Source organism: Lynx canadensis, chromosome C2, assembly GCF_007474595.2.
Source record: "Lynx canadensis isolate LIC74 chromosome C2, mLynCan4.pri.v2, whole genome shotgun sequence".
NCBI lineage: Eukaryota > Metazoa > Chordata > Mammalia > Carnivora > Felidae > Lynx > Lynx canadensis.
In genome coordinates this window covers 98,165,391-98,178,273 of record NC_044311.2, presented here as the reverse complement: position 1 = coordinate 98,178,273, position 12,883 = coordinate 98,165,391, and the positions used below count along the sequence as shown (strand labels likewise).

The window sequence follows — 12,883 nt, the reverse complement described above, 5'->3', positions numbered from 1 at the left end:
TTATCTATTTGAATTAGTTAAAATTTAGTAAAAAACTAATGGTTAATTCCTGGTCACACTAGCCACATTTCAAGTGCTCAATAGCCACCTGTGGCTGGTGGCTGCCTTCTAGGGAGAACATTTCTATCACTCCATAAATATCTATTGGGCAGCACTGATGAGAATAGGTAACGGCCATCCCGCATAGCACAGGGCAAATCTTAGATAATTTTGACAAAGATGAATGAAACTGATTAATGTTGGCTCTTTAAGGGTAAATACAGTATGTTTTAATGCACAGAAGACCCTCTGGAAAAATTCAACATGTACGTGTATCATTGGCCCTCAACTGAGGACTTGGTGTAATGTTGCCTCTTGTTGGCTTGGTGCCCACTGAGGACCATATACTGCCTCAATCTGCCCCTTCTCTCCAGCCTAGGAATGTCCCTGCTGATAAAATGATTTTAAATGAAAGCATCTGTCTCCCAAAACACATCTCTAAGGATGAAAACCTCAGGTTTGCAGGGAGTTGATCTTAACAGTTCCTCCATCTGTATTTCAAATCAGATAATTCTCCTTTGTCATCTTCAACTCACAAGCCAAATGAGCTATGATGGGACTGGCCTGCTCACACTACTGTTTTGACAGCTTCTCTTATGGAAAAATAAAACTGAAGTAACAGAAGATCCATGAGAAATTAATAAACCCAACAGGGATACTGAAAAAAACAAGCAGGTCTCCCCACCCACACCCCACTCAAATATCAAGGATTTAATATATGCTGATTGAACTCTTTCCTCTCTGACACCATGATTTTAACCACTTATATATAAGGCCTCTAAAAATATGCAAAACAAATTATACTAAAAGAATCAAGTACAGAGATATGATTATATAGTTTGGCGTAGAATAAGCTAAAAAGCAAAAAAAAAAAACAAAACAACAAAAAAAAAAAAACCACAAAAAAACCCAAAACACAACAACAACAACAACAAACACCCCTGTCAATTAAAGAGATTTCACTTCTCCAACAAGTTTTCTAGACAGGGTGCACTATCATAGAGATTCCTCCAAAGAAAAAGTTTCCTCTTTATGGCTGAGGTGAAACCCTGTACATGCACATGGTAAGTGTGAAGGATGGTGTTCACCTTCTTGAATAAGAAGAGTTAAGATGAAAATCTGCAGCCTATATCATAATGTATGCTAACATGATAGAGGCTGGGAGTCTCCAATGCTTTCAAATTATTTCACAAAATTGATGGAGTTTAGTGAAAACTTTAAAGCAAGACAATTAGATTATGTATGATTCATTGGAAGTACATACAAACTTGAAATATATATAAAGATTGACTAGTCTTTCAAAGACTTTAAAGTTCTAAGTTTTGCTAAGTTCTAGTCCCTTCTATAAGCCCAAATCCTAGACCATAGCACTAGTCTATTTTTTAAATCTCCTTCCTTCCTTCCTTCCTTCCTTCCTTCCTTCCTTCCCCTTCCTTCCTTCCTTCCCTCTTCTTCCCTCCTCCTCTCTCCCCCCTCCCTTCTTCCCTTCCTCCATCCTTCCTTCTTTCCTTCCTCCTTCCCCCCTTCCTTCCTTTCTTGCTTCCCTCCCAACTTTTTTGAGCTTGTTTTTTTCCTCAGCCTTTGAGAAAAAGGAGAAAGATGATTAGTGGTTATCTATGAAATATACTCACTTATCATTTCTCTGTTGCACCATTTAAACCCAATAACTCTCAACAATACATTGTGCTTTTTAAAAACTATACTTAGCATTTATGTTCTTATATCTAAGCACATAGGTTTCCTTTTCAAATTCCAAGGAGCATTTATTCATAAAGTTAATCAGTCAAAATTAAATTTTTGATGTGATCAAAAGAGATCAATATAAATTGTACCCAGATTGACTAATACATCCAAGGTCTGGAATGAAGAAGAAATATCTTTCCTGGATGTTAAGTGACCACACAGGCTGTCAATGACAGGAATCCAAGATGGAAAGAAAAATCACAGTGTGTATGTCACAGTCTAAGACAAATTAAAGCCAAGTTAAATTGGAGATTTTATTGGATATAATTGTTGTCTTTATATATTAATGAAAAACAATAATACCTATCCAAAATTAATATTAAGGCAAAAATTTAATCTCAGAGCTCTTATATAATTTATAAATGTTCATAAACGTCAAAAGGCCCCTACTTCTTGATTGAATTACAATCTGCAATTTTGAGAATATGTATTAATCTACATAGGTTTATTTCTCTTCAGTTCAAATTGTTATTTTATTGATAATGTGCCCTTTCTGCCTAAGTGATATTTACCTTATACGTCTGTAAGTTGTTTTCATCTGAAATGCAAAGAATTATCTATAATAGTTTTGCATATGATGAAAAATATTTGCGTTACGCATGCTAGGCTCAAAGCATAACTATCTAGCAAAGAATATATAACTGTAAAGCCCAAATGAATCAGGACCTTAATACATGGTGGGGGGGGGGGCAAGAGTAGACAGGTGGAAAAGGGGTGGTTTGTGGTGAACTCTGATCGTGTTTTGTGATATTCTAGTAGAAATTATTGTATAGTGTCAACCTCCAAGGAACTAAATGTACTATTAATTAAATGGATTGTTAATAAAGATTAATCAATTCTGATTTCAGTTTACATTATGTAACGTTCAAGGGCAATGGTTTCCAATATTTCCAGGTGATATGGATCCCAATGAGGAATCCCCTCCCAAAGAAACTCTTTAGAAACACCAAGTTTCAAAAATCTTCCAGACCCCATGAAGGTTGCTCATGAATTCCAGGTTCGTCACCCTTGGCTTAGGGGGAGAGGGGAGAAAATGCTCATGCAATCCCACTGCTTATTCACCTCTAGGAAGCTGACAAGTCGCTCCAAGCTGAAGCCAGAAAGAAGCAAACAAAACGTATAGAAAATAGAGCTCTTCACGGGATGTGTGTGGCTAGAGACACACAGACTCCTCTAAAGGCCTCCCAGACTCTGACTTCCCTAGTTCTTTACGATTTCCATAGAGGCTTAGGAACAGTGAGATAGAGGAGTAGTGAGCAGAGACATAAGGGTTACTATTACTCAGCACCTTCTGTGGTTTCAAGGCATCCTGTTAAGTAAATGCTTCTCAGATTTGAATGTGGGCATATCCAGGAACGTGGAGCAGCGTAACGGGAGCACACCAAGCCACAGAATAAGTAATAAAGACATAATCGTCTTTCGGGAGGGTCAGTTGTCCTTGTGGCTAAGCCATTTAAACCCTTATTTGTACACATATTCATTTTCTTGGAAGTTATAGGAGGAATAAAACAGATACTGTTTTGGTCCTCATGGAACTTCTAGTTTAGTGAAACAAACAAGAACATAATGAGTAGAATGCTAAATTTGTATGTATTTGTAGGATGCACCCTGAGCCATCACTGAAAAGTCTCATTTGTGGCAGATCCCTTCAGGCAATGGCCCAGCACCCCTGAGTACTGGATCACTCACTTGAAAGGGAGGATCACCTCTGTGGAAGAGTTTGAAAAGCAGCATTAGCAGTGTATCAGTTAATCCTGACTAGAAGAGGAAATACCATATAACTCCCAATTTACTATAGAAAAAGGGAGATTTGAGAATTAGGAAACTTACCCCAAATCCCACAGCTGCTGGGATCTGAATAAGTCTGCCCCATTCCAAAGTCTACATATTTTTAACCACTAAATTACACTACATGTAGGTATTTCCCATTTTATGTTTCCCCTTGAAATCTGGGCTCATTCAGGATTTTGTAGGCTAGTTTAAGCTTCTCCTTTGGAAGGAGACAGGTTTGGCCTTGATTTGTATTCTAAATATTTCACAGTGGTAAGGGAAAGCTATTATTATACCCATTTTATGGTGCGGAAGCTGAGCCACTTGCCAGCTGAGGTATCTGGCTGGGTTAAAAACGGAATCGGGCTGTCAGTCTTTCATTCCTCTTGACTGACTGAAGCCTAGGCAGCGGTCCTGTCCGAGGGCTTTTTTGTACATGGGATTCACACCGGCTGAGAAAGCATGAGAGAAACTTTGCAAAGGGAAAATAATAGTGCAATACAAAAATGGAAAATAAGTAATCATAACTCACTCATAAAAATTGGTTACTTTTAGTGCTGTGAATAGAAAAGAGAGAGCTTATTCATCACAAATGAATCAGAAATTAGAATGTGTCACAGCATTGATGACAGAGCTGAGGAACTCAGACAAACTGAAGTTCAAACACTTATCCTTCTATCTGAGAGGGTAAATGGTGTGACAACAGGGCAGAGATGACCTCTTACACACACCTTTAATCCTTCAGTCTTTTCTCTTCAACCCTCTCTCTAGAAGTTGGGTCGGTTTATGTATCTTTGTTTTCTATGGGTAGAGATAACATTTAACATCCTTTTCATGTTCTAGAAGTATTGTGTTAATTAATTCTTATGTGGGAGTCATTCCAAATAGTAGGATTAAGATTTTACCTTATTGATTTTCCTAGTACCTCTCTGGCTTCTGTGTTTTCAAAGGCTGAGGCACTATTGGATTTTTAGATTCATATGTCTCTCAGAATAAGTGCCAGCTTCATAGGTTCCTGTCAATTGATATTCCATCTTCTCTATGGATACATGATTTCCTTTTATCTGACAGATTCAAGAAATTTTTATCTAGATTTAATGACATTTCATGCACCCTGAATTTGGAGGTTTTTAATTCTCTATTTCTATCTGGCAAAAGGTTTACAAAGTTTAAAGTCAGAGGGAAGGGTTATTCAGAGTGCACACAGAGCCTGTGCAATCTCCCGCTAGGTACTTTGGAGCTTCCCAAGGAAAAATCCTTTGAAGTATTTTCATTCCTTTTGGTCAGTCCTAAGAAGACATAAATGCCACAAATGGTCATAATATCTTAGGGTTGCTTTTCAAGACCATCCACTTTTTTGGATCCATCTTGAGAAGAATGATAAAGAAATCACAATAATGCCTTACCTCTCCTCAATATGCTATATTAACTCTCAATGAGTTAATATCACTCTGAAGGAATCATGTCTACCTTAAAAAAATTTAGGTGATCAGATTTAAAAATGAAGGTTCGGCATTTAGGTCTAGGACTGTTTCTAGGCCTGAGACATTGCTAAGATATAACTCGACATTCCACCCCACCCCATACAAATCCTCGAGTCTTCCTGATTTTTTACAGGTATAGGGACCTGAGAGACAAGGAATGAATTAAAAGCCAGGGAGCCAGGTAGGGTGCAGGGCAGGGCAAAACGCAGTGTCAAGGACTGAATGTGTTTAATACAATTAAGATGATTTCTTACAGCTCCTAAAATAGACCAAACTCTTGTCAGGATGACAGTCAAGAGCTCTCTACAATCTGATCCCAAACAACTTTTCCTTCTTCTATATCTCAAACCTCTGCAGTTGCAGCTTCATGGATTCCAAACAGATCGGTATACCAGGGACTTTTACTATATATAGTATACTGATACCCTTTAGGGGATGCTAGAAAGGTCTGGCATTGTTATCATGTGGTCCAATCAATTAGAAATATTTGGTTAACACTGCTTAATGCCATTAATGCCATTTGGCACAAAAAGGTTGTGCCTAATACAGGGGAAACTCATCTTGAGACTCCTCAGTGTGTAAACTCAGAAAGTAACATGTTAGTGGTACAGAGGGCTTTGGAATAAATATGGGCCACAGCAGGAGAAAGAAACATCCAGATCAGTGTGAACAGAAGGCTGTCTTTACTCAAATGGTTCCCTCAAGTGTTTTTTTTTTAATTCAAAGGGAAAAAATCATGACATAAAATTTATACCAAAAGATATAAATCAAGAAGGTACTTATACCCAGTGATCTGTTAGATACTAACCAAGAAGACAGCATGCACACAGTATGTGTTTTTAAAGACCTGGAAAGAGCTTTCCACAATATAGACTGAAAAATCTTACTTTTGTCCTTGTCACCATCAACTATTTGCTTAAGGGAATCCACAGTCTTTCACAATCTGGCCCCAATCCACCTCTCTTGTTTTTTGTTTGTTGTTTCTGTAACCACCCCCCCCCCCCCCCACCGCCGCCACTGCTTCTTCCTTATATACTGTGACAGGCTATTGGCTCCTCCCTGAACATGCCTAGGACATCTTTGTCTTTGAGTCTTGCTAACAGTTCACACTTGAATCTCCCAAGCCTAGCATAGTGTCCTAAACACAGCACGCACTCCAACATTTGTTGAAGAAATGCTGTCTGTCTATTTTAGGAGACAAAGATGATAGAAAAAGTTGTTAAATCGGTAAATAAATAGCACAAGAGAGAGGTCAAGGAAAAGTTAATTTTAGTGTGTTTTAGGAGTGGGGGCAAGATAAGCTTTAAGATTAGGAAAACTGATGCTCTTATTCTTGGGTCTAGCCAATGCTATGAGTCAGTTACTTTTTTGGGAACAAGTTTCAACCTCAAGGTTAAATGAACACAAATGCTCTGTCCATCAGCATATAATGAAAAAGCTGTGGCTATTTCCACATCAGCACAGTGAAATTAAAATATGCAGTGTCCTTTTTCAGAGGCATCATATATGACAGAACTTTTTAAATAGTCCCCTTTGCCACTCTCATACAGAAAGAGCTATAAAAACAAAAGTGAATGTTTTAAAAAAAACACTGGGATAATTTTGCTTCAGAAAGAAATGCTGAGGTATATCTTCATGGTTTTCTGACTATAAGAGTTGTTATAAAGAAGATAATGATCGACATTTTTGTCCTAGGGCATGGTGATATTAAACTGTCCAGTGAGAATTTAAGTTAAGACTCAAAGATGAACATCCTAAAGGTGCAAGTGGTAATAATCAAATACATTGCTAAGAGCAGTTACAAAATTTCTATCTTCATGGCTATTTAAAAATAGGAAAGATCTTCATCTATTTTGGATGGAAATAATGCAGCTTTGCCTCCAGTCAGGAGATGGATTCAATAACTTCTCTCATCATGTTTAGCTCTATGTGACTACAAAATCCTATAACATGTTGGTCCTAAAAATTGTACAGAATCACAAACACAGTCAAGTAAAATACATTCTACAGTTTGAAGAGGATTAGGCAATAAAAAATCTGTAAATTACTAAATTCAAATAGTATATACAATGCTTACGTCTCAATTCAATTTGCTAAGTGTATATGTCACAAATAGAATTGAGGAAAATGTACTTGAGCCTACTATAGTTTAAACATAATGATTAGCTAGATTAAACATTCTAACAATTAATTCTTTCATGTCTAAGAAATTTAGCTGAATACTTTCATAAACCTGGTATGAATATGCATATAAACTCAATCTCTTATTAAAAAAAAAGTTAGAAAGACCAGAAAATAATATAAGAACTCACTATTTTTATTCCCAGGACTATCTTCAAAAACATCAGGAGAACCAGTGAACAAGTCCTTTTAAATGACCAAAATGGGCCCCATATGATTAAGAATGCAAATCCAATAACAGACTTAAGGAAAGCTCTCACAGAGGTGGCAAGTTACTGGCTTTCTTGTCTATTTACCTTGCAGTTTTGGAGCTCAGCAGAAGTGTCCATTACATACAGCACACAGGGTTAGATGAACAGTTCCAATGACCTTGTCTGAACCAAATTCATTTAAAGCAGTTTGCTACATTTCTTAAATAGAAGATGAGCCTATTCTATCTATGGCCCACATTTGGACTGGATCACTGAACTATTGCCCAACTCTTATAAGCAAAGCACTAACATGCACCAATCAACAGGCAGCCCATAGCAGAGGCATCAGGAAGGTCAAAATACACAACATAAGAAATTGGCAGTACATTATAGAAGAAAGCTATTTCTAAAGATGAACTTTGGCTACTAAAGCCTTTGAGTGTTATTCAACCTTTGTTAGGAAAAAAAAATCAGTCCCAATGTAACCTGTAATAATCTAGCTAAAAAATGTTGAGAGAAATATAGTTTTATTTTGCAACACATTATTTTCATAAGAACATGAATCAAAGAGATGGACTATGCCAATTCTTCATAGCTGAATTGTTATAGGATATTGTTCTAGTCTTTACTAATGATTTCTTGAGGTTGGTTATGCTGTGATTAGGATTTGGAAGGATAGAGGTCTAAGACCTTTCAAAAGAAACTTTTTTTTTTTGGTCGGTATCACTACAGAAAAAAAGCATTAAGCTAACTTTGACAACCTAACGAGGATAATGGTAATTGCGTGTAGTCATTGCTTATGCTGTTTCAAATGATGGGAATGAATTGAAAAGCAAAGGTGTCAAGCTAACCACAAACTTGAATTTTGAAAAGTTATAGTATAATAAGCAATAACATCAGTTGTTAGACTTACTAAAACTTACACCAAAACTTATGGATGCAGCAAAGCAGTTCTAAGTGAAAAGTTCATAGCAATAAATGCCTACCTAAAGAAATAAGCAAAAAAAATCTCAAGTAAATAAGAAAAATATCAAATAAGTGACCTAATAAAAGCAGCTAAGAGAAAAGTTCATAGCAGTAAATGCCTACCTAAAGAAATAAGAAAAAAAAAATCTCAAATAAGAAAAGTCTCAAATAAATGACCTAACTTACACCTTAAGAAACTAGAAAAGAACAAACAAAGCCCAAAGTTAGTAGAAGAAAGGAAATAACAAAGATCAAAGCAGAAATAAATGAAATAGGGGCAAAAAGAGAAAAGATCAATAAAACCAAGAGCTGGTTCTTCAAAAAGATAAACAAAATTGACAATGTTTTGGCTAGATTCAGTAAGACAAAAGAGAGAGGGCTCAGATAAATAAAATCAGAAAGGAAGAGGAGACCTTAAAACTGATACCACAGAAATACAAAGGATCTAGGTGACTACAATGAACAATTATATGTCACAAATTATACAACCTAGAAGAAAACGGATAAATTTCTGGAGACATGAAATCCGGATCATGAAGAAATAGAAGGTCGGAACAGACCAATTACTAGTAAGAAGATTAAATCAGTAATTTAAGAACTCCCTACAAACAAAAGTCTAAGACCAGACAGCTTCACTGGTGAATTCTACCAAACATTCAAAGAAAATAGAAGAGGAGGAAACATTTCCCAGTTTATTTTATGAGGCCAGCATTATTCTGATACCAAAACCAGACAAAGATATCACAAGAAAAGAAAGGTCAATATCCCGAAGAACATAGACACAAATTCCTCAACAAAATATTAGCAAACCTAATTCCACACAATACATTAAAAGGTTCACACACTATAACCAGGTAGGATTTATGTCAGGGATGCAAGGATGGAAATTCAGTTTGATACACACATTAAACAATGAAGGATAAAAATTGTAGGATCATCTCAATAGACGCAGCTGAAAGCTTTTCCTCTAGGATCAGGAACAAAACAAGGATGTCCACTTGTGCCACTTTTATTCAACATAGGATTGGAAACCCTAGCCAGAGCAATTAGTCAAGAAAAAGAAATAAAAGGCAATTATATTGGGAGAGGAAGAAGTAAAACTCACTGTTTGCCATGACATGATACCACATATAGAAAATCCTAGGGTTGCCTGGGTGGCCTCAGTCAGTTAAGCATCCAACTCTGATTTCGGCTCAGGTCATGATCTCATAGTTGTGAGTCAAGCCCCATGTTCGGCTCTGTGCTGACAGCATAGAGCCTGCTTGGAATTCTCTCTTCTCTATCTGCCCCTCCTTGGCTTGCACACTTTCTCTCTCTCTCAAAAATAAATAAATAAATGTTAAAAAAGAAGAAAATCCTAAAGACTCCACAAAAAAACCCTACAAATCTGTTAGAACTAATAATGAATTCAGTAAAATTGCAGGATGAAAAATCAATACACAGAAATCAGTTGCATTTCTATACATAACAACATACTATCAGAAAGAGAAAGTTAGGACATAATTTCATTTACAGTTGCATCAAGAAGAATAAAATACCTAATAAGTTTAACTAAGGAAGTGAAAGTCCTATACACTGAAAACTATAAGATATTGATGAAAGAAACCGAAGACACAAATAAATGGTAAGATACTCCGTGCTTGTGGAGTGTAATAATTAAACTTATTAAAATGTCCATACTACCCAAAGCAATCTACAGATTCAATGCAATCCCATCAAAATTCCAAAGGCAGTTTTCACAGAAATAGAACAAAGATTTCTAAAATATGTATGGGAATATGAAACACCCCAAATAAGCAAAGAAATTTGGAGAAAGAAGAACAAAGCCAGAGGCATCATGCTCCCTGATTTCAAACTCTATTGCAAGCTATAGTAATCAAAACAGTATGGTATTAAAAGAGACATGTAGATTAACAGAACAGAATAGAGATCCCAGATATAAACCCACACATATATGGTCAATTAATTTATGACAAAGGAGCCAAGAATATGCAATGGGGAAAGGATAGTCACTTCAATAGATGGTGTTGGGAAAACTGGCCATACACAAAAGAATGAAACTAGACTACTACCTTACACTATACACAAAAATTAATTCAAACAAGATTACAGACTCGAATGTAAGACATTAAAACTCCCAGAAGGAAACTTGACATTGGTCTTGGCAACGATTTTTTGAATTTGATACCAAAAGCAAAGGCAACAAAAGCTAAAAATTAACAAGTGGGACTACATCAAACTAAAAAGCTTCCACACAGCAAACCATCAACAAAGTGAAAAGGCAACTTACTGAACGGGAGAAAATATATACGCGATAAGAGGGTGGTAGATATGCATAAATATATAAAGTACTAATACAATTTAATAGCAAAAATCTGATTACAAAATGGGCAGAGGATTTGAATAGACATTTTTCTAAAGAAGACATGCAGATGGCCAACAGGCACATGAAAAGATGGTCAACATCCCTAATCATCAAGGAAATGCAAATCAGAACCACAATGAGCTACCACTTCACACCTGTTAGAACGGCTATTTATCAAAATGATAAGAAATAGGGGCACCTGGATAGTTCAGTCCGTTAAGTGTCTGACTCTTGATTTAGACTCAGGTCATGATCTCACAGTTGTGAGTCAGGCTCCATGCTAAAGCATGGAGCCTGCTTAAAAATATCTCTCTTTCTCTCTCTCAGTCCCTCCCCTGCTCTCTTTCTCTCTCTCTTTCAAAAACAAACAAACAAACAAACAAACAAACAAGTAAAAGCAACAATGAAAAGTTCAAACTAGTGATGAAGTTATTTTTGTTCATTAGGTTGTGGATGTACTTTCTTTCGATTAAAAAAAAAATTCGTAGAACTTACTCATGGCCTCCCTCCCTCCATCTCTTCTTATCACCCTATTTCCACATCCATATGCTATCAGGCAGTTGAAGAAAAAGAAACAAATGTGACCGGAACTGCTTCTGTGGGGACACTCTCAGTCAGTTCTCTGTCCTCCTCAACTGCAACTTGCACTCACTTATCTGAAAATCTATCAATTTCATTGTTTCGATACTTCCTCTCAGGGGAATCTGCATTTCCTTAACTGTCTTTACAAGATGTAGATTCAGGTTTTTTTCACAGGCAATTAAGGAAGTATGGCAATTATGTTCGTATGTGGTGGTGGATTCTGCCTTGGACTTTTCAAATTTTTCAATTTCACCACTTCCCCAATTGAAGAAGCCAGTGTTGCTTATAGTTTAATTGCAAATAAAGATACATACATACGTTTGCCTACATCATATATATTTTTTCCTCTCAAAAGTTGTAAGAAATATTTAGGGATTTTTCTGTCCATATACTTCATGGATTGTTCCTACTGATGTCAGAGTGATTTACATAGAAGTAGAAGAAAACATAAATATTTTGCACTCAAACTTCACTAGCATGTTCTTCAGTGGTGCTTTCCTCACAATCTCCACCAGTCCCCGCGCTCTTGGTTAGCGTATGCTTGAAGACTCTTTTTCACAAAATCTTTCTTCCCTAGAAAACTCTGCCTGTGAAATTTCCCTGTAAATACCTGAATTTTCTGATTCACCTAACAATGATCTAGGAATTGAGGATGTTTCCTGCCTGCTCTTTCACCCCCTACTTTGTGAAAGGATTAGACTGTAAACAACCTGGTAGGGATCCTGCAGGCCAAACTAGGGCTGAGCTGATCTCAGCAGGCAGGGAACCTGTGGCAGTCCGTGAAACACAATTATGAAAATAGAAAGGATTCGTCCGTACTTTCAGGAAGACATTATGTTGTTTCCAAGACGAGACTTAGCAAGTAAGCCGCGTTAAAGAAACCAAGCGAGACAATATGATTTCAAAGAGTCCAGCAGAGGTAGATTTCAAAAAGTGCCGACTGGCCAGGGCTTTCTCAACTGCAGCTTCATTTTCAGTGTCTGCCAGTGGCCTGCACCAGACGCTTGAAGGGAAGTCCATTCGTCTCTCACCAATGAAGCCCAAAGTACTCGTGCTACAAAAGGATTCCTTTCTTGTCTCCAGAGGCAAGCATCAATTTGTGCCCCAGAGTCTGAGAGTTCATAGCTTTCTTTCAATTTTGTTAAGTCTGCACATGCGTGGTTCCTCCTGTGTGATTTGGTCCTGAGGAAGTGACCCACCCACAACTCCACAGAGCTAATTAACCCCATACTGAGTGGGTTTTTCCCCTCATTTCACACATCCACTCAGTGCTTTAAATGACCCAGCAGTAGCATGATCAGATGATTTTTTTTTCCTTCTCAAAAAAACTGTATAGTGATGGGAGAGCTAGGGTATATCTGCTCTAATTCAAAACAGCAGTGTAACCCTAAAATATTGCCCAATAACATTTTATCAGAGGGTGCAGAAATGCTCAAAAATGCTTGAATTAAACCCTTTAATGTTATTCAATTTATTGAAGTTTCTATTTTAAATAACAAGTAATACATAATAAATACTGAGGTAGAGAAGTTTGATCTCTATCCAGATTTTTTTTAACATCT

General features: G+C 36.8%; 1 protein-coding gene across 3 annotated transcripts in view; it reads right to left on the bottom strand.

The window, feature by feature from the left end:
* The window catches only part of ZBTB20 (zinc finger and BTB domain containing 20), a 769,186-nt gene that overhangs the window by 161,278 nt on the left and 595,025 nt on the right, over positions 1 to 12,883 (bottom strand). The window lies entirely within an intron of this gene.